This window comes from Sylvia atricapilla, chromosome 17 (genome assembly GCF_009819655.1).
Source record: "Sylvia atricapilla isolate bSylAtr1 chromosome 17, bSylAtr1.pri, whole genome shotgun sequence".
Lineage (NCBI taxonomy): Eukaryota > Metazoa > Chordata > Aves > Passeriformes > Sylviidae > Sylvia > Sylvia atricapilla.
In genome coordinates, this window is record NC_089156.1 from 4,495,934 (window position 1) to 4,515,419 (window position 19,486).

Genomic DNA, 19,486 nt, shown 5'->3' on the forward strand with positions numbered 1-19,486 from the left:
TCCTTCCTCGCTTCCCAAAGGCTCGCTCCTTCCTCCCTTCCCAAAGGCTCTCTCCTTCCTCCCTTCCCAAAGGCTCGCTCCTTCCTCCCTTCCCAAAGGCTCGCTCGGCCGAGGGCGAAGCAGAGCGCGGAGGGTGCGCGGGGCGCTGCGGGAGCCGCTGCGCCGGGCCCGGGCCCAGCCCGTGGGGGCAGAGCCGCAGCGCCAGGGACCATTTAAGGCTTTTCTCTTCCCCTCCTCCTCCTCCCCCTTCTTTTTTTTTTTTTTTTTTTCCTTTTTTTTTTTTTTTTTTTCCCTCTGGACTGTTTGTGGTGTCTTGTTTGTTTTAGTTTGTTTTGTTGGGTTTTTGTTTTTTTTTTTTTTTTCCTTGGGAAGTGCCGCTTATGCATTTTTAAATCGATTTCCCTCCAGCTTGGAAGCTATGGTTCCCCCAGAGGTGGCAAGGTTAGGGGGTAGAGCGAGGGAAAATAATAATAAAAAAACCCTAAAGCATGTTTATTAAAACAAAGAGGGACCCAGCCATGGCAGCGCAGCCCAGCCCAGCGAAGCCTCCTCGATGCTCCCCGCGCCCAGACATAATTAAGCAGATATAAAAATAAACCATCATTTTAAAAACAGAGGTGGCGACGACAAAAGAATAACCCCACAACCTAAAAACATTTGGCGATCCGTGGCTTCTAATTTCCTTCTCGCTTTTTTTTTTTTTTTTTTTTTTTTTCTTCCCCCTTAAAAGAGCTTCTGAGAAGAAATGGAGCTTGACAGAACCAGGCCGCGGTGGCTGGATGAAAAATGCATCTCGCTTTGCTACTAAAGTAACGCCGAGTGGGTTTGCGGGAGGAAAAAATAATACAAAAAAAAATAAAAAAAAGAAAACAAACAAGGGGAGGGAAATTTAAAAATAAAATATAATACAAACTCAGCACCCTCTGCTTTTGTTCCGGCCTCGCCCCGGGCCCTCCCCAGAGCTCAGCTCGCCTTGCCCCGCTCCCCGCGGCTCCCGAGGCCTCGCAGCCCCGGCGCTGGCCGGGCCCGCACCCGCACACACACAGAGGACACAGCCCGACGGACAGACATGGCAATGGAAGAGCCGTTACCTTGCTCGTTGAATTCCATGCAATCAATGCATCTCCACATATATAAATGTGTGGGTCTATTTTTCCCCCCGTTTGCAATGGAAATTACAATGGGATCAGGCTTCTCGTGTGCATATTTCCTTTTATTTATTTATATTTGCGGATCAGCATGTGAAAAAACCCAGCCTGGAAGGAAAAAAAATCTATCCAATGCAAGCCTGCTTCTCTCTGTCTGTCTCTCTCTCTCTCTCTCCTGCTCTCTCCAAACACTTCCAGGTTGTCAGACGCGCTAGAAAGGATCCTGAGACCAAGATAAAGCCCCCCACCCCCACGCTTTTCTCAGCCTGATCTGATGCAGCTCTCCCCAGCCCACTCTTGCTGCTGGCCACCCTAAAAATAATTATAAAATTTGAAAAAAAATCGCATTAAAAAGAAAAAAAAAGCAGGAGGCGGAAAGAGAAGAAAAAGAAAACAGCACCCTCTTGGAAAGAAGAAAAAAAAATTAAAAGAAAAAAAAGTTTCTGGCGGCTGGCGAGCCGCGCTCCTCCGGGCAGGTTCGCGGCGCTGCCGCTGTGCGCGGAGCCGGGCGCGCAGCGCGGAGGAGCCGAGCGGAGCGCGGAGGTGACGTGGGCTCGTCCAGCTCCGTTCGCCAAGTGCCGGGACCCACTGTCCAACCAGCTGGGATCCTGCTCCGGAGAGACTCCCTCTCCCACAGCCCTCCCGCCCGCCCCCTCCCCCCCAAAGCTCCTTTTCCAGCCTATTTTTCTGGCCGGCAAACAAGAACAAGGCACAAAGACAATCATCAAACTCCCCAGCAAACCCTCCCCCTCTCCTTACCTCCTTCCCTCCCTCTCTCCCTCCTCCATCCATCTCTCCCAACCAAAGAGAAAATTCAGCGTCTGGGAATATCCTGCAGCCGCCCCCCCCCCCCACGCCTTCGAAAATAAATCGCGGCTCTTCCAACTTCGCACCACCCCCAGTTCCCCCTCCCGCCCTCAAAGGCAGCCCAGAGGTGTGGATTTAACTCAGCTCTAAATTTGCTGCTGCTCACAGTGAGGCCTTTTACTGGGGAGTGTTCCCCTAAAATAGATTTTTCTTAATGAGTACAACGCCCCCCCAAAAAACCACCTCTCGGCGGAGCGGGAGCGAAAGCCGCGGGGTGTGTGCGCGGGGCCGTGGCCCTTGTCCCCTTGTCCCCGCTTGTGGCCGCATCCAGCCTCCTTCCCCTGCCCTTTCCCATCCTCTTCCTCACCCAGGGCCGCAGCCCCCCGGAGCTCAAATAATCAAGCCGTCAGCGAGGAGCGGGGCTGGGGGTTTATCTGCATCTTCCTTCGCTCTCTCCTCTCTCTCTCCCTTTTTTTCTTTTTCTTTTTTTTCTTTTTTTTTCTTTTTAATGTATTATTGGGAGGGTAAAGTTGAATAGGTCAGCGCAGGGTAAACAGCCTCCCTGTCGCATTCTGCAGGCTGAAGAGAACCAGATTGGCGAGGCGGATTTTGATAAGACTCGGAATAAATGGCATGGTTCAGATCTGCTCTGCCCACCCTCCTCCTCCTCCTGCTGCTGCTGCACCCCACCCTCTGCTCGCCGCTCTGTCCCGTCCCCCTACCCATCCAAAAAAAAAAAAAAAAAAAAAAAAAAAAAAAAAAAAAAAATGAAACCAGAAAAAAAAAACCCAAAAAATCCCTCACTCTTTTCTGCCTCTCAGTCTATTTTTTTTTTTTTTTTTTTTGGCGTTTCGAGGAAGTTTTCAGCAAACCCACCCTCCCTCCCGGCTCTCGCAGGGCGCGATAACACCGGAGCCCTCTGAAAGTTCGAGGTGAGGAAGGGGAAGGTCTGGGGGCGAGCGGCTATCGGGGCGGGGGGCGCGGGTGCACTTGGCATCTCCCAAACCCTTCCCATGTGCGCGCCGGCCCCAAACAGCTACTTGAGCACGAAAACGGCCAACAGCAAACCAAATAATAAAATAATAAAAGAACTGCACTTGTAGCCGCGAAGAATAAGCCAGAGAACGCTACTTAAACAAACAGAAGAAGCTCGTCCCATATTTCATCATTTTTCGAGGGGAAAGGAGCCGTGGAGCCTTTCCCAAACACAAATAAACCAGGCGGCAGCTCCATCCCCCGCGGGGAAGGCGGCGGGCCCGGCCATCCGCCGAGCCTTTCCCTGCCCCGGCCCGGCTCCCAAAGGTGCAAACCCGGGGGGAAAGGTGGGGGAAAGGAGAGATGGAGCCGCGGGCACGGCGGAGCGGGGAAGGCGCGGGAACAGGCGGGGAGCGTGTGCTGCCAGCATCCCCGAAAGGACAGCGGGGTTATCCTGGAAAAAACAACAAGCGAAAGCAACGAGGAGGAAAGGTTGAGAGAGAGAGAGGACAGAGAGAGCAGAGCTTCCCTCCCCTGGGCGGAAAGCAAGGCAGAATTGAGGAAGCCAGAAGGAAGTTCGGAAGAGCGAACCGAGCACGGCCGCTGCCTAGAAAGCACTCACCTCTCCAGTGCCAAACTAGCTCTCAAACACTTGAAGACAAGTTGAAAACGATGCAAAAATCGAATTATTTCCGTCTGCAGGTTGGGGAAGGGGGAGGAGTGGATAAAGAGGGAAAGCAAAAATAAAAATAAAAAATTAAAATTAAAAAAAAAAAAAAAAATAAAGCAGTGGGGAGAAAAAAAGATGGCAAATTCAGGCTCCTCCACGGCTGGAAAGGCAAGGCAAGGAGCCTTCCAGCTCGAAGCCGGTTTGTGGTCTCAGACAAATTAAATATTACTGTATTACCAGCCATACTACGAAAATAAAGAGAGTTCAAGGCGATAGCTGCTATCTCACGAGCTGTGCTCCTATAGGACACGGAGACGTCACCAACCACGCAACTGGCCTGGTCTGTCATGGTTGACTGCAGCAGTAATGGAAGGTTAATTTGTATTATTCTTCTTTTTAAAGCTCTATCAGGGAGATTCCTGCGCCTTTTTTTTTTTTTTTTTTTTTTTTCCTCCCAAAAGAATCCATTCGGTGAAACGCAACCGTGGCTGGGTTGTGTGCGACTCTGTATGATGTGTGTATATACACAGAAATACAGATATTCACCGGGCAGACTCGTGCATGCGGCTGCGAGGGGGTTGTGGCATAAATGAGCAGCAAGGAGCCGCTGGAAACTTCAGGGAAAACCCCACTCCTCCTCGGAGCAGAAAAGGGGGGAAAGCACAAACAAAACTCCCGCTTCACCACGAATTAAATAATCCAACGGGATTGGCATTATTCTGCTGGATTTGTTTTTCTGAACAAGTAATTCTGTTAGGGTGAGCAGGAAACTTGTCCAATGAACGCTCAGGCGCCTCTGGAAGCAAGCACGCTGGGCTATATCTAGTAAATGATAACCTGGTTATTTGCACGGATTCAAGTGTGCTTCGGGAACCAATTATTTGCTCTGAATAAATAAAAAATAAGGGGTGGGGGGGAGGAAAAAAAAGTAGTAATTGCAGGCGATTATTTGCCAAATGAGATTGACAAGGGGGGGAAAAAAATCGAAACCTTCCAGATCCCTCCAAGTGCAACACTGGCTGCAGAGATGCCGCTGGCGCTGCCCCGTGTCCCAGCTCTCCCTTAATCCGGAGGAATTTTGGGATGCACACGCGGTCATGGCAGGAAGATTTCACCCAAATTTAAAAAAAATTAAATTAAATTAAAAAAAAAAAAAGACCGAAAAAAGAAAGGGGAAAGAAATACACAAACACAGGGAAAAAGATGCTAAAGCGTTTTCTCCTCCAACAGAAAGAGGAGAGGAGGGAGCGAGGAAATAAAGAGCACAGCTCAGGAGGAGCGAGGAGACCGTGCAGGAGCTGAAGGCTGCCAGGTGAGTGTTCCCAGCCGTGCAGGGCCCAGGGACCCCCGGAGCCTGGCCGGCACCGCCCTGAGTGCCGCGCTGAGCTCTGCGGGCTCCGGGCCCGCAGGAAAACACCGGAGAGGATGGGGGAAAAAATAAAATTAAAGGAAGGGGTTAAGGAGGGAAAACCTCCCCTTAATGCTGGTGCGCCCCATTTGTGGATCTGGCCTTGCCTGTCAGCTCGGAGTCCTCCCAAATATCCGGGATGGAGGGGAAAAAAAAATTGAGAGAAGGGAAAAATCCCACCGAGGATGATGCTGCGGCTGGCACCGACCGCCAGAATGCTGGCGCTGCCAGAGCAGGATAAAACCTCACCCCAAATGAGAGCTAAAATATTCTCCCCGGCACCCGGCATCATCTCCTGGTGTCCCCTGAGGTCCCCCCGCAGGCCGGGGATGGGGATGGCTCCCCCTGGACACCGCTGGCTCTCGGGCCGGGAACAGGCCGGGCACTGCGGGCCCAGACGGGAGCGGGCAGGGCTGAGGGCTCGGGGGAGCGGCACACGCGGAATGCAGCCAGACAGATACATAAATACATGTATTCGAGTACAGATGTGCACGGACACCTCGTCTGCAAACACGCCCCCACACGCGATGCCCCTCAGCTCAAGCCTTAAAGCGATTTTTTCTATCCCACGGATTCCGTTGTGTTCATTATTTGATGTCTTTAGAGCAAACCAGCAGTGTGGCCGCGCGGGCGCTGAGATCCGAGAGAGACCCAGGTGAATACCCGCGGCAGTTTGGGGATGGAAAAACCCACCAAACCCGCGTGTGCGTGGTGAGATCCTCACCAACACTTGCCCAGCAGCGTTTCCTCGGGCTCAGGCCATCGCTGCCGCCTCCGCTGTAGGCTTGACGTGGATAGTCCCGTTTTACCCGGGCTTCAAAGGCGGATTTTTGGGTGCACACCCAGAGCCTTAATGCACCCCCAGCCTCCTCGCGGCTCTGCGGGAGTGGGTGCGAATCTGCGCACCCGCAGGAGGCGGCGAGTGGATCAGCGCGGGCGCACCGCCTGCGCACCGCGCTCCCTCCCTATAGATAAATACCATAAATTTATATATTCCACATGGATACAAACACCCCCACGCGCATTCTCCGGCCCCAGGCGCCGTGCAGCGCTTACCTCCGTGGGGTTGGCGGCTTCGTGGCTGTTCGCCCGCCCCGAGTTGAGCTCAGCCCCGCCAGGCTCGATGCCGCTTCTCCAGCCCCTGGCCGGCGGCTCCGGGAGCGCAGCACCCGCGGGGAGCGGCGGCTTTAGGGCCCCGCATGGCCGCAGCGCCTCTCCCGCTGCCTCCGCAGGGTGTCCCCGGCCCTGGAGCCCTTCTCCGGGCCGGATTTCCCCGGGAGAGCCGCAGCGAGGGGGATGGCCTGCCCGGGGTGCCGGCTCGCCGTGGGGTCGAGGTGTCAGCAGTAAGAAATAGTGCCGAGCCGTGAACTCGCTCTCCCCCCTGCCCGCCCTCCGCACACACACCCCTTTAAAATCGCTTTTTTTGGGTCGGCTTAACCAAACCGAAGAGGTGTTTTTTTTTTGCGTTTGTCTCGCGGCTCCTCGGCAGACACCCTGCCCAGGGACGGGGCAGCGCGGCCGCCTTGTAAAATACAGATACATCAGCACTTGTGGCTTCCAAACGCCCTTTTTTTCCCCTTCCCTCCCATATTTTCAGAGAAAATCAGCTCCCTCCTAGCAGGCATTATTATTTTTTCCTTTCCATTTTTAGATAATTACTTCCCCTCTCGGACCAGTTCTGTCTTTGCTTTTATTTCCCTTTTGTTGGCCGCTTTTCGCTTTGGCGAAATACGCACCTGGGAGCAAACAAGTGTTTAAAATAATCCTCCTTTCTGGAAGCGTTTTTGTCCATTCACTTATTGGGGTTTTTTTTATGTGTGTTGGGTTTTTTTCTCCCAATTGTTTCCTATTTTTTTTTCCCTCAGTCGTGGGGGCAGGGACAGACTGCATTGATCTCAGAGTTGATATCAACAAAATATTTGTATAAAACTCCTGCCAATACAGTCCTGCCGTGTCATTATTTCCATTACAAAATCCTGCGTTTAGTGCTGGAGAATTGTTTTAGACAAACCTTCGGGGGTAGATACCTGGGTCGAACTCTTTTTTTTTTTTTTTTTTTTTTTTTTTTTTTTTTTTTTTTTTTTTTTTTTTTTTAATTACAGGTGAAGAGCGTTTTTCTTTTAAAGTTTGTGGCTTCGGGTGTTTTGGATTGGGTTTTTGTTGGTTTGTTGGGTTTTTTTTTTCCCGCCTTTCTGGCTACCTTAAGAAAAAAAAAAAAAAAAAAAAAAAAAAGTTTGCAATTAAAACTCTTCTCCCCTCCCTGCAGCCCATTAATTTCCCAGGCGAGCTGCAGGCTTTAAAACAGTGACGAAAACGAAAAAGAAGGAGCCGGGCAGAGGCAGGACTTGGCCAGGCGCGGGCACGGCGCTGCCCTTCCCCACCTCCCACGCGTGGGAGGTGAAAATCCCTTTTTCTCCTGGATGCCAAGCAGAACGCGAGGATCCCAAAATTGATCTTGGAGCACCCCTGGAGCAAAATATCTCCCCAAAATATCTCAGGGAGGAGAGTCCAGGGACACAGGGGTGCACCCCCTCCCCAGTTTCTCCCCAGGCAAAAGAGGGAATTGGGCTGCATTTCTCTTTCCCCATTGTCAGCGGGTGGGGTTTGGGCACGGGGTGCCCGTGGGATCCCCGTTCCATTCCCGATCGATCCCTGCCATGGGAACTGATCTGCCCTTCCCAGCGTCCATCAGGGCCTTATCTGGGCCCCGAGGAGAGAATAAGAGCAGATAAAGCCTCGGCTCTCTTCGCTCCCTGGGAAAACGCAGTGGGGAAAGGGGAGAGTCCCCAGCGCCCCGCGCCTCTCCCGCCTGCCCTGACCTTGGAGGGGAGGCGGGGGCGGCTGGAGGAGCCCGATCCCGCAGGGTTTGGACCAGGCACTGAGCAAAGGGCTCCCAGCAGCACCTCTGGGTGTTCTCCCCTTCCCTCCCTCCCTCTGGAGCCCCGGGACAGGAGCCCAGGGCCGGGGGGACACCCCCGCCATCCCCACGGTTCCCCCATCCCGGCCCACTTTCTTCCTCCCTTTCTCTCCAACTCGTTTTTCTTTCCCCTCTTTCCTCTTTTCCAAGGCCCCTCTCCTCTTTTCTTCCCCATTTTCCGTTTCTCCCCCCGGTGGCTTTTCTTCTCCTGCCCAAAGTAACGCGGAGCGGCGGCGCAGCCCGGCCGCTCTGCTGTGGCCAGGTTATCCTTTGGGTTCCCGCCTATGCAGGGATTTCGGGAGCGGGACACGCTCCCAGGGAGGCGGGGGGATGGCTCTGGGCCCCCAACTGCCTTAACTCGGCTCTGGACGGGCGTCATGGGCATCCTAAAATCCATTTTTATCTGTACGGGAAAAATACAGATTATATCAATAATCCGAAGAGTTCCTGAGATTTCTTTTGTGTGCGTCTTCAGAAAAGGTTTAATAATAATTAAAAAAAAAAAAAAGTTCACAGGAGGAATAGAAAAGAAAAAAATAATGAGCATTTCCACTCTCGTTCCAGGGCGGGGTGAGATCCCGGATTGTAACTTCAGGGCCCTGAAGAGAAGAGAAATTTATTTTGGAGGGGCAGGGCCCCACGGGTTATCAGCGATATTTGGGAGCAGTGGGATGCTCTATCCTGCTTCCCGAGGTGTCAGGGAGTTAATTCTCAGGGTAGCAGATATCTTCCCTGGAGAGTTTTTCCGCACAAAGAGAGGTGGGGATCGGGGCTGAATATTGGGGTGCTGTCGGTACTCGGTGTGAATTTTTTATAAGCCCACATGCGCTTCCATCTGCAGAATCCTACAGATTTATACCCGTTCTCTGGATATCAGCAGTTCTCGTTGGATTCTCTGTCCCGTGGTTTTGGCCACCAAAAATCCTGCTTTCACCCCACTGGGGAAAAAAAAATCGTTCCCAAAACTCTGGGATTTTTGGGGGGCATCCAGGCGGGTTTACCTCCCCCGTGTGTGTCACCACAGGGCCCGGAGGGTTAAAGCCTTGGCCAGCTCATTTTGGGTTGAAAATCGTTCATTTCCAACCAAAAATTCTTCGGAGGGGGCAAGAAGCTCTCGAATCTCTGGGCAAAAAACCCTCCCTCGGAGCCCGGGTGGGACCTGCGGAGCCGAGCCCGGCTCCCCCCGAGGCTGCGGGCACAGGAGCCACCAACCTCCCCACCCTGGGCGCCCGAGGAGCCGCCGTTCAAGACAATGTCTATTTTCTGTCATTAATAACTCGTTTCTTCCTTTAAAAAAAAAAAAAAAATCTCGTTTGGATCCAAGATTGTTTTTATGATTCAGTCGGACAAGACGGAACACATGTTAGTTTAAGCAGGTTCATGAAATAGCTGTAAATCAAATAAAGTTTACGAGTTTAGCAGGAAATACTGAAAAGATGAGGGGGAGGGAAGAAAAAAAAAAAAAAAAAAAAAAAAAAACCCGGCGAGGCAGAGAGCAGCAGGCTGAAATAGTCGGTGCAGTTTTGTCCTGCTCTGTGTTTCTCTCTGTTCTCCTGTGCATCTTGCCGATTAAAGGCCTCGAGACCCCGTGTTGGCGCCAAGTGGCATGTTATTAATCAGTTATCCCGAGGTTCAGTCCACAGAAGAGAGAAATTTAATCACCAGAAACCAGACCCGACATAAAAGAGAAATCTAAAATCAATTCCCTCCCGTCGTCCCGTGGCCCCCTCCCCTTCCCCACCTCCGAAGGGAGCAGAACGAGCAGCAGCAATCAAGATCGCGCTCCCTCTCCCTCTTAATTGCGGCGGGAGAACCGCAAATTTCTCCGAGCTTTACCCCGTGATGAATCTGGGGGGGGGGGGGGCAAAAAAATTTTTTAAAACCCCCAAACAGCTACAAGAAAAAAAAAATCCCAAAGACCCGCAACAAGTTTGTCCTTGATCTCGCTATAAAAACGTGATGGGGGAGGAAAACCCCAAGTGGAGCCTTTTCTAAGGGATCCGGGGGCTGTGGGACGGGTGGAAATCACCTTTATCGCTGGGGAAATGATCTTTGAAGGCTCCCAGGCCCGTCGGGGAGGGTTCCCCTCATCTCCTCTCTCTGCCCGGAGGTTTTCCCCCAGGACGGGAATTCTGAGGGGATCGGGGGGGGTGTCTGTCCCCAAGGCTGTGTGTCCCCCCGGGGCTGAAGGCGCTGCTGCACACAGCGATGTTCTCTCCTCGCACTCCTTCCTGCCACGGCGCTTTGGGCTGGCAATTCCCAGGTTTGAGTGGGAAAAGCAATCCTTGGCCCTCCTTGGGCCATCCTTGGCCCGGGATGGTGCCACCCTCGGGGAAGGACGGGAGGCGACAGCAGGACAGAAGGGACCAAAAAACCCCTTTCCCTCCCCAGAAATGAGCCTGCTCGTCCAAGGGAAAGGGAGAGCGATGGGGATCGGCCCTGCGGCTTCCACGCGTGTTTCCATGGGTGTCACCCCGTCCCCGTCGCGTTTGTCCCCCCGGGCTCTGTGAAGGGCACACGGAGGAGCCGGAGTCGGGCGGCCGCCCCGGGGCTATATTTGGAAAAGAATTTGGAAGCCCTTCCAGCAAATCCGTGCCAAAGGTACCTCGGGCCCCTTCCCCGAGCCCCCCGAGAGTCGCCCCGTGGCACCGTCCTGCTCCTCTCCATCCGCCTGGTTGTTCCTCGACAGAGAAACGACTCCACAAAAACCCCAGCTCCAAGTTTCGTCTGCCCAAGCCCCAAGAGAGGCGACTTCCGAGGCTCTCATTTTGTGCCAGCCACATTTGCTTGTTTTGCCCTAAAATAATAATAATAATAATAGCAGAGGGAATCCTGCGGGCCTGGATCTGGGGGCTGAAGGGCGAGGGGGGAACAGCCGCCTCTCTGTCCCCTTTCCAACCCACCAAAACTGCCTTTTTTTTTTTTTTTTTTTTTTTTTTTTAACGAAAACCGTATTTCCCCCCCCCCCCCCCCCTGCATTTTTTCTCTTCCCCAACAGCCTCTCAAAAACCTAGAAAGCAGCGCTGCGACTTGGGTTGCCTGATGGGTTTCTTTTCCCCCTTCCGCGCTCTCTCTGCTCGTTTTTCCTACAGCCCAAACAGCCTGGAAACCACAGAAAAAATAATCAAAGTGCAGCATGTTTTCCCACAGTAGGAATTCATGTTAGCACTCTCTCTTGATCCTCTGTTTGCGTGTGGGGATCCGGGCGGAGACGCCTTCAGATGCGCAGGCACAGACAGGGGGAAGAGATTTTGGGGTGTCCAGAAAACACCCAGCCCGCCTCGAGGGGAGGATGGATCCTCGTGGATTTGGGTATTTCCATGGAAATACGGGAATATCAGGGCATAAGGGAGCAGCTCCTGCCCACCGTGCAGCCCGGGGTGCCCCTTCCCCACCCCCCGGCATCAAAAATGGGTGAAAAAAAGAGGAAAAGGGAAGATTTGGATCCCCCACGCGGGCAGGAGAGCTGCTGGGCTCCGGGGGGAAGAGAGGTGAGGGGAGAGGGCTCGTTCTCCGGCAGAAGAGGGTTTTGCAAACGCTGTCAAGCCCATCGGAAACTCCTCCTCTGTCTGCGGAGCGGCTCCGCTCCCCCCGCCCGGCTCCCGCAGCTGCGGCGTAGGTAGCTCCAGATAAGTGAAAGTGGTATTTTTATAGGCTGATAAAAGGGACTTATCTCGGCTTTCCCGAATCTGACAAAGATTCCCTAATTGGTCATTTGCCCACAGCAGCCATCCCCAGCCCAGGACCCTGCTGACGCTATTTTCAGCCTCCAGCGGGGGCGTCGAGCCCCCGGGACCCCCTCGGCTGCTGCTTCCCCGGCTTTTTCCCTTCCCAAATCCACGGCGGCGGCTTCTCCTCGCTCCCACTCACCGGCACGGCCGGGGGAAGTCCCGCACCCCAAAGGATGGCGGGGCCCGTGTCCCGCACAGCGACATTCCCCCGCCGACCACCCTCCGAGCACAGCCACCAGCCCATTATTCGGCCTTTTAGCGACGCCGAACACGTTTTATCAGCTGGGAAAAAAACACCTCCTATCGCATGCAAAGGCACATTCAAGCGGACGAAATCTCTGCACAGACAGAAAACGGGCGGTGATGCTCAATCCGGCCCCAAACTTTCCTCCAAAAACCTCCAGCTGCAGGGATAAGCTGGAAGTGGAATCCCCGGGATTAAACGCAAACGGCAAAGCAGAGAGACCCCCTCTACAGCACCAAACCTTCTCGGGTAGCCCAGGTCCCCTGAAACAGGCTGCAACCACCTCACCAAACCACCTCACCACCAGACTCTGCTCCACACTGCAGCCCAGAGTTTGTTATTTTTCTTCCTTCCAATGGATTTTAGAAAGCCAGCTACTTAAAAAAACAAAACCAAAAAAAAAAAAAAAAAAAAAAAAAAAAAAAAACCAAAATACAAACGACACCTCCCCCCCAAAAAAACCCCAAACAACTCCCCCTCAAAAAACCCCTAAAGAAACAAAACACAACAAAATAAAAAACAAACCAAAACCACCAAACCCAAAAAAGCTCCCCCCAAAATTTAAAAAAACCCAACAAAAACTCCCCAAAAACCAAACTGCGGAGGAGGAAACGCATTTCTGAACGCCCAGAGCTCGCAGCCAGCTGGCACCACAAGCCTCGAAGCGAGCCGGGAAGTCGCCCACTGAACTTATTTCTCATTTTCCTTTTTTTTTTTTTTTTTTTTTTTTTTTAATTCCTCTGTGGAAGGGGGAAGGGACTGAGGGACTAAGGGCCCAGCTGACCTACCAGCGGTGCCGGGACATGAATCACACACAATCAAAGGGCCCGGTGTCAGCATTAGCTTGACCCCTACAACCGGCTCGGGCTCGGGGCTCGGCGGGGCCGGCTCTGGCCAGAGCAGCGTGAACCTTGCCCAGGGTGATGGAGAACCTTGCCCAGGGTGATTGGTGCTAGCTCAGGGTGATTTGTGTTAGCCCGGGGGTTAGTGCCAGCCCAGGGTGATTGTAAACCTTGCTCAGGGTGACTGGTGCCAGCCCAGGCTGATTGGTGAACCTTGCCCGGGGTGATTTGTGCCAGCCCAGGGTGATTTGTGCCCACCGGCTCTGCCCGGCCCCAGGGGTTGGGTTTGCAGCCACCCCAGCCCAGAGGGGTGCAGGACCCGAGGGGATGGACCCAGCCGTGCCCCACCCCTGAGAGAAACCAGATCTGCCCCCTGAAACCATCCGCAGCAAGCCGTGGAGAAGAGGAAGGGAGGCGCGGGCTCAGAGGGGGTGTTCGGTGATTTTTGTTTCTTTGTTTGTATTCTCATGCCTTTTTCCTTTCCGTGACGTTTTCGGTCTCAGTTCCCTCGAGTGGGTTTGGAAGGAGCAGCTTGGCACGGCCCAGCCCCGTGGGAAATGGCCAAATCTCAATCCCACCCCGGGGAACTGGGACTCACAGCCCAGACAAAGTCTCCAGACCCGGCCTTGAGGCTCCGCAGGTGCTGAAAACTGCAGGAACTGAGCTTCACTAAAGCCCAAATGCCCCGTGTCATCTTCAGACACAGGATGGCACCTGAGCACACCCCATAATACCTTGTTCCCATCACAGAAAGGAGGAAAGAGGAGCACATCAATTATTCCTAAACGAGATCTCCAGCAGGAGAGTGGCCGGTCTGCAGGAGCTGATTTTGACAGGGGTATTTCAGGGGGAAAAAATCTGGTTGTTTTTCTCTTCAGTGAACCTTCCCCACACTCAGAAGGAACACAACAATCAGCAAGGGATCAGCAGCAGGGAAAGCTGTTCTACCCCGGCTCTGCAGGAGCAGGCTCCAAAGGGGATGGACGTGGTCCTGTCAAAGTTTCACGTTCACCTTCCATTTAAATGCCATTTTTAATGGAAATGGTGCAAGCTCCCCTTCTCTCCACAGGCCCAGCACGGGCTATTTTTATTTCTTGTGTGCACGCTTTAACTTCACAATGACTCGTGCTTTTAACCTGCTCTTTCCAAATATATAGAAATTAATCTTCCTAATAAAAAAAATGAATAGATGCCAACACTCTCTCCACAGCACTTGTGTCTCCAGCTTTACCAGGTGAGCTGCCATTAAACCTCGCTGCTGTTTTTCTGCAGCTGAGAGAGATGACAGAGGGCTCATTTGGGAATGCCCACCGAGAGCTGGACCTGCTGATGCTCCTCCCGGTTCTCTGCAGGCACAAGGAGCCTGCAGCGAGGCTCCCGTTGAAGCCAGGCTGCCCGAGAGCTCAGCAGGCTCAGAAATCAGCCTCAGGGGGAATCCAGGGTGGGGATGTCCCCCCAGGGCACATCTGGGGCCAGGCAGGACCGTGAAGCTTCAGCTGCTTGAGGCTGTTGCCCTGCCTTGGATATCGCTGCTGGACACTTGGGGATGCTGGGCACAGCCCTCCCTGTGCCAAAGCCTTCCTGCCACCAGTGGGGGCTGGATTCCAGAGCCCCAGCTGCCTGTGAGACCCCTCCTGTGGCCAGAGCGGCTCCTCAGCCCAGTCAGAACAGGGCCCGAGGTCACTGGGGTGGAGCAGAAGGACAGATCTCCCCATGGCAAACACCACGGCTGCAGGGACAAGGCCTCACCCTGAGGAAGTCTCCAGCCAGCATCATCCTGCCCCAAAGTTGTGTCTGTGCCTTCACCTAGAGATCTGAAAACACCAGTTCTCTCCGTATGTCACCAGTGTCGTGACAGAATTGTGAGAAAACACCAAGAAGATTCGGTGTCCACTTCAATTTCCCACATTCCAGTTTGGGAAGCCCTGGGTGTAAGAGCTGCTGCTCATCCCAAATGGATCAGTGGTGTCTGTGCAGTCCCTAGTGCATCAGGGTCCTTATTGCACGTGTCCTCAGGGCCAGCAGCACATCCCACACTTCCAGGGTTTCCCAAATCAGTATCCAGTCATGGGAGTCCCGATTCCCTTCCCAGGAAAGGCAAAATTTCAGGGTCTCTGACAGAAAGTTCCAAGCCCTCTGTGTGATTTTTGATCCCTTTTATTAATGACTCTGAGTGTCTCTGTAAAATGACAGAGTAGTCTGATGTCTTTTGTGATGCCATTTGGGTGGGACAAGTGCTTTGAGATTTCGTGGTGGGCTCATCCTCTGCGGAAATAAGGAATTTCAGGATCACACAGCTCTGCAAAAGGACGGGAAGAGAGCAAAACAACCTCTATTCATTCCCTCCCAGCCCGTGTAAATTCTCTCCAGAGCACAGAAGCGGCTGCTTTAGCGAGGCTGGAAGCTCTAATTTGGATAAGTCTTTTTGGCAAGTGCTCTAAAATCCATCTGCTCCCACAGACACGGTGGAAGTGCAGCCTGAGAGAGCCACTGCTGCCTGAACTGAGAGCAGAGAGTGCAATCAAAGGGGGCAGAGAGGGAAAAGAGGGAAAAGGGGTTGGGACTGCGGCAAACAGAAGCAAATTTCCCTTAGGAACAAGCCCTTCAGTCTGGTCAGTCAGGCTGAAGTGGTGCCTGGGGCTTTTGGAAGCCCTGAGGATTTCAGCAGAGGCACAGAGTGGCCGCTTTGTGCTCAAGCAGCCCCGATGGATGCTCCAACCCTGAGCGAGGTTCCTCAGGCCAGGACCTTGAGGAAACCCTCCCCAAAGCTTTGTCTGGCTTTCAGAAGGCTGACATTGGTTCTGAGCCATCGATCCAATGCACCACAGCTGGAGAGGGACTCCTGCAAGAAAAAAAAAAAACCAAAGCAGCTCCCGCGAAGTCAAGCCTCATTTCCCGAGAAATCTGGGGTGTTCCGGGGGGTCCTCCCTCTGGCAGCAGCCAGGCTGTGTGGGCTGGAGGTCCCTCACTCATCCCAGAATCTCTGCAAAGCTCCTTCCAGTTCTCCTTCCACGGAAAGTCCTCGGCGCACATTTGGCGCAGTTTACAGGATGATGATGACAATGTGTTTCTCCTAAATAAAATCCATTTTTAAAGAGTACATATGCAATTACTTTGGGTTTTGGCCTGTATTCAGGAAAGAATTTCCCCTCGGGTCAGATTTGGCAGGGACTGATGGGGTTTTCTTGCTTTTCCTCTGTAGGGTGGGCCACGGTCCACTTCCTAAGATCGTCTGGACATTTTCACCTCACAATTTCCCTGCTACTGCTGGGACCCAGGACACTGGCACTGCCCTTGATCTCTCCTGCGTGTTCAAGGTTTTGCGGCTTTTGGTCTTTTGTACTAAGGGTCTTAAATTTGTTATAGGGTGTCGGGAAGTGTTTTACGGCCTGCAGCATGCGGTGGATGTGCCGGAGACCCCTCTGCATTAAGCAGCTCTTCCATGGTCACCTGTAATTGCCTGTGCTGCGGGAGGCAGGTGGTCCCTCCCCAGGCTGTGCCAGCCCTCGCTGGCCTCGCAGCAGCAGGGCTCTGCCATCTGGAGCTGCAGCCCCCGCAGCGTCAGGTGGGACATCTCTCCTTCGAGGGGTGACGCTCATGAACCCGGGTGAGAAGGGGTTTTGGTGTCATAAACAAGGTGGAAGGCCTGGGAAATCACAGAGCCTGGGCTCTGCTCCCGCTTGCAGGGCACTTTCCTCCTCACTCCTGCTCCACCAGACCACACTGGTTACTCCAGGCTCACCTGAAGTCAAGAGAAAGGGGTTTTATCTGCTTTTGGAACAGAGAATCCTGCATAGCTCGGTCCTGAATCACTAAATTTCAGCCCAGGCAAAACCAATCCCTGTGGATCAGGGGGACTTTATGGATGAGGCATCGTTCTGAAGCTCATACCTGCCTGCTCTGAGTTCTTCTGGCGGTGATGTTTCATTTACATCTCACCAACAGCAGCAGTTTTGTCTAAAGCTCCTTCAGATCCCTACAGTCCCCCACCTCGGGAAGCTACAGCTCCAAGATCACCTCCAGAAACACAAAATTCCCGATGGATTCTGGACAGGATTGCTGGTGGGTCTGTCTGGGATCAAAGGCTGTGTGCTCAAGGCCCTGGCTGTGTCCTGAGCTCCACTGCTCCAACAGGCTCTGCAGAGCCAGAAAATCTGCTCCAAACTGGCACAGAAACACCCCCCTGCTACCAGACCCAAGGTGCAGCACAGATCCATTTCCCCCTAATCCTCCGAAGAGAAAAACAAACAATCGCACAAATGCCAAGACATTAACTACTCCCCAAATTACTCGGCCTTCTGCTAATTAGTAGAAATTTACAGCGGCTGCACTACTGGAAGTGAGCTCAGCCTTTAGCCCTGGAAATCGCTGGGGAGGATAATTTTCTACAGTTTTTCTGGACTTACAGAAATCTCCAGGAATGTTGCGATATACTAACTAACTTCAGCAGCATTTCTAAGCCTTCTTTCTTCTGCTCCTGCTGGGGTACCCCTGAAGCTCACAGGCATGAAATCCACTACTGCCTTCCCTCTCAAAGCCTCCTGTGCAGGGCAAATCCAGGGCTGTGTGTGGGAGAACCACAGAGGGTGAGGAGCTCTCTGCCTGCTGTTCCCACCTCGTCCATCAGCTCCTCCTGATCAGCACAGATCAATGCTGAGAGCCTACCAAGGGTTCCTCAGGGTTCCAAAACCACGTCTGGGCTTTTCTGTGCCGGTTTCCCGGTGGAATTAGCAAGCAGTGATTTTCTGTGTGTGTCCCAAAGGCTGGGTCTGCACAGAACACAACGCAGCGTGGGGGTTGTTTTTGGCAGGACGAGCTCTAGATCTGTTGTCACTGCTCTCTGGAAAGGTGCTCTGGGTCGTACAAGCCTGGATGATACAATAATTCAGGCTGAGAGTGCAGCATCCACCAGGGTTGGCCATCACCCACCTGCCCGATGGGTCTCAGCAGGACAACGGGGCTTCTGTACATAAAATATAAATCAAATATAACCACCCATGTGACCGGGCACTGCCCAGCAGATCGCTTGGCCACACTGAGCCCCCAGCTATTACATTCTACCAGCCCTTCCTCCCTGAGTAATCCTCGCTCATTCAGGCCCCGTTTTCTGCTCCAGAATGGGAGAAAAGCTCCTAAAAAGCTCAACTCCAAGAGTGGATCCTGCGGGAAGAGCAGGTAGGCAGCCAGGTAGACAGACAGACAGACATGATGATAAGCCATACATCTGGCATGTGAGGATCATGGCAGTGGAATTACCATTCCCCAGCCAAGTTTCACGCTTTGGGGAGTTGTTTTGACATGCTGTCAATGCCGCACCAGAATAACCTGATTTATTTCCCTCGTTCTCTTTGAAAAGGTCTATTTGGTGCCATTTATTTTGCACTCACTTACTCGCCATCCTATCAGGAGGTGGGAGGTCAGCAGGGTCACTCCTGAGAGAGTATCACGTTCTGTACAGGATAGAGAAAACGCTCCAAGTTAGTGGGAAGGGAAGAATTCATGCTGGGGCCTCCTTTCAGCCTCTGCTCTCCCTCGGTGGACTGGGAGACCTCTTCCCTTCCCACATCCTTGCTCTTCCTTTCAGATGGAAAAGCCAGTTCCACTGTCACTGATATCCCACCAGTATCAATCCCTCCTCCGCTTCGGTTTTGCTTCATTTTCACCTCTGCTGATCCTTGGCTGGGAATTCTCCATCCATCCCTGGTGTGTCACACAATAAAACCCTTCAGTCTTTTCTGCCTTTGGATCTGAAATGGATGTCGGGTCCCGAGTGGCTGCAAGAGGAACTGGAGGCACAGCAGCAGACAGGAGAGAGATGCATTGCTCATTTCCACAGAGATCAGGGTCATTACAACAGGCTGAGGCATTTTTAGGGATAAGATACGTGGTGAAACCCAGACTGGTGCACACACACTTGTATTCACAGCGCTCGTGCTGGTGTCCCGTTTGTCTCAGTGGCCACACTGGTTTTGCTCTGGGGTGACGAATCTCACATCCCTCCGGGCCCTCCTCAGCTGGGCAGGAGCCACGGAGGCAAAAAAACTGTTGTGGGAACAGATTTGGGGCTGAGACACCCTGAACCCACCAAGCATTGCAGCAAAAGTGAACTCTGTGACCACAGTGCAGCAGCTTCCAGGGCAGATAACAGACGACAGAAGAGAGAAACCATCCCTGAGCTACGGGACCTTCTTCTTCTGGAGAGTGACGTGGATGGGCCAGGAATGGGAACAGGCAGAGCCTGATGGATCCATCTGCAGCAGAGGGAGCAGCCCAGGGAAGCAGAGAGCACAGGCAGCAGTCCAAGGCACTGGAGCTGAGCAGCAGCCTCAGAGCTGCTCGGTAGCCAGGCAGGACCTCCCTCCCTCTGGATAAATCCCGTTTTATCGCTGCCTCCCGCACACAACCTGCCTTTTGCACCCTGCCCATCACTCAGGAAGATTCCCCACACGAGTGCACTGAAGGCTCTAACAGGACAATTTTAATTGGAGGCTTCAGCTGGCACCTTGGCTTTGTTTAGTTCCTTAGCTGGGGGACATCTAAGCCCAGCACCAGGAGGCGGCTGGGCATTGGATCATGGAACAACACGAGCTCCATGCGCAGCTGAGAGCCAGCACTTGACACTTGTCTCCTTCCGTCCTCACAGCCCTGTGCTCGTGCTGCTCCAGCCTGGAGGCCTCCATCCAGTTAATCACCCTCACACTTGATAGCTCCTGCCTGCCCGGCTGGGCTGGTGTTTCCAAACAC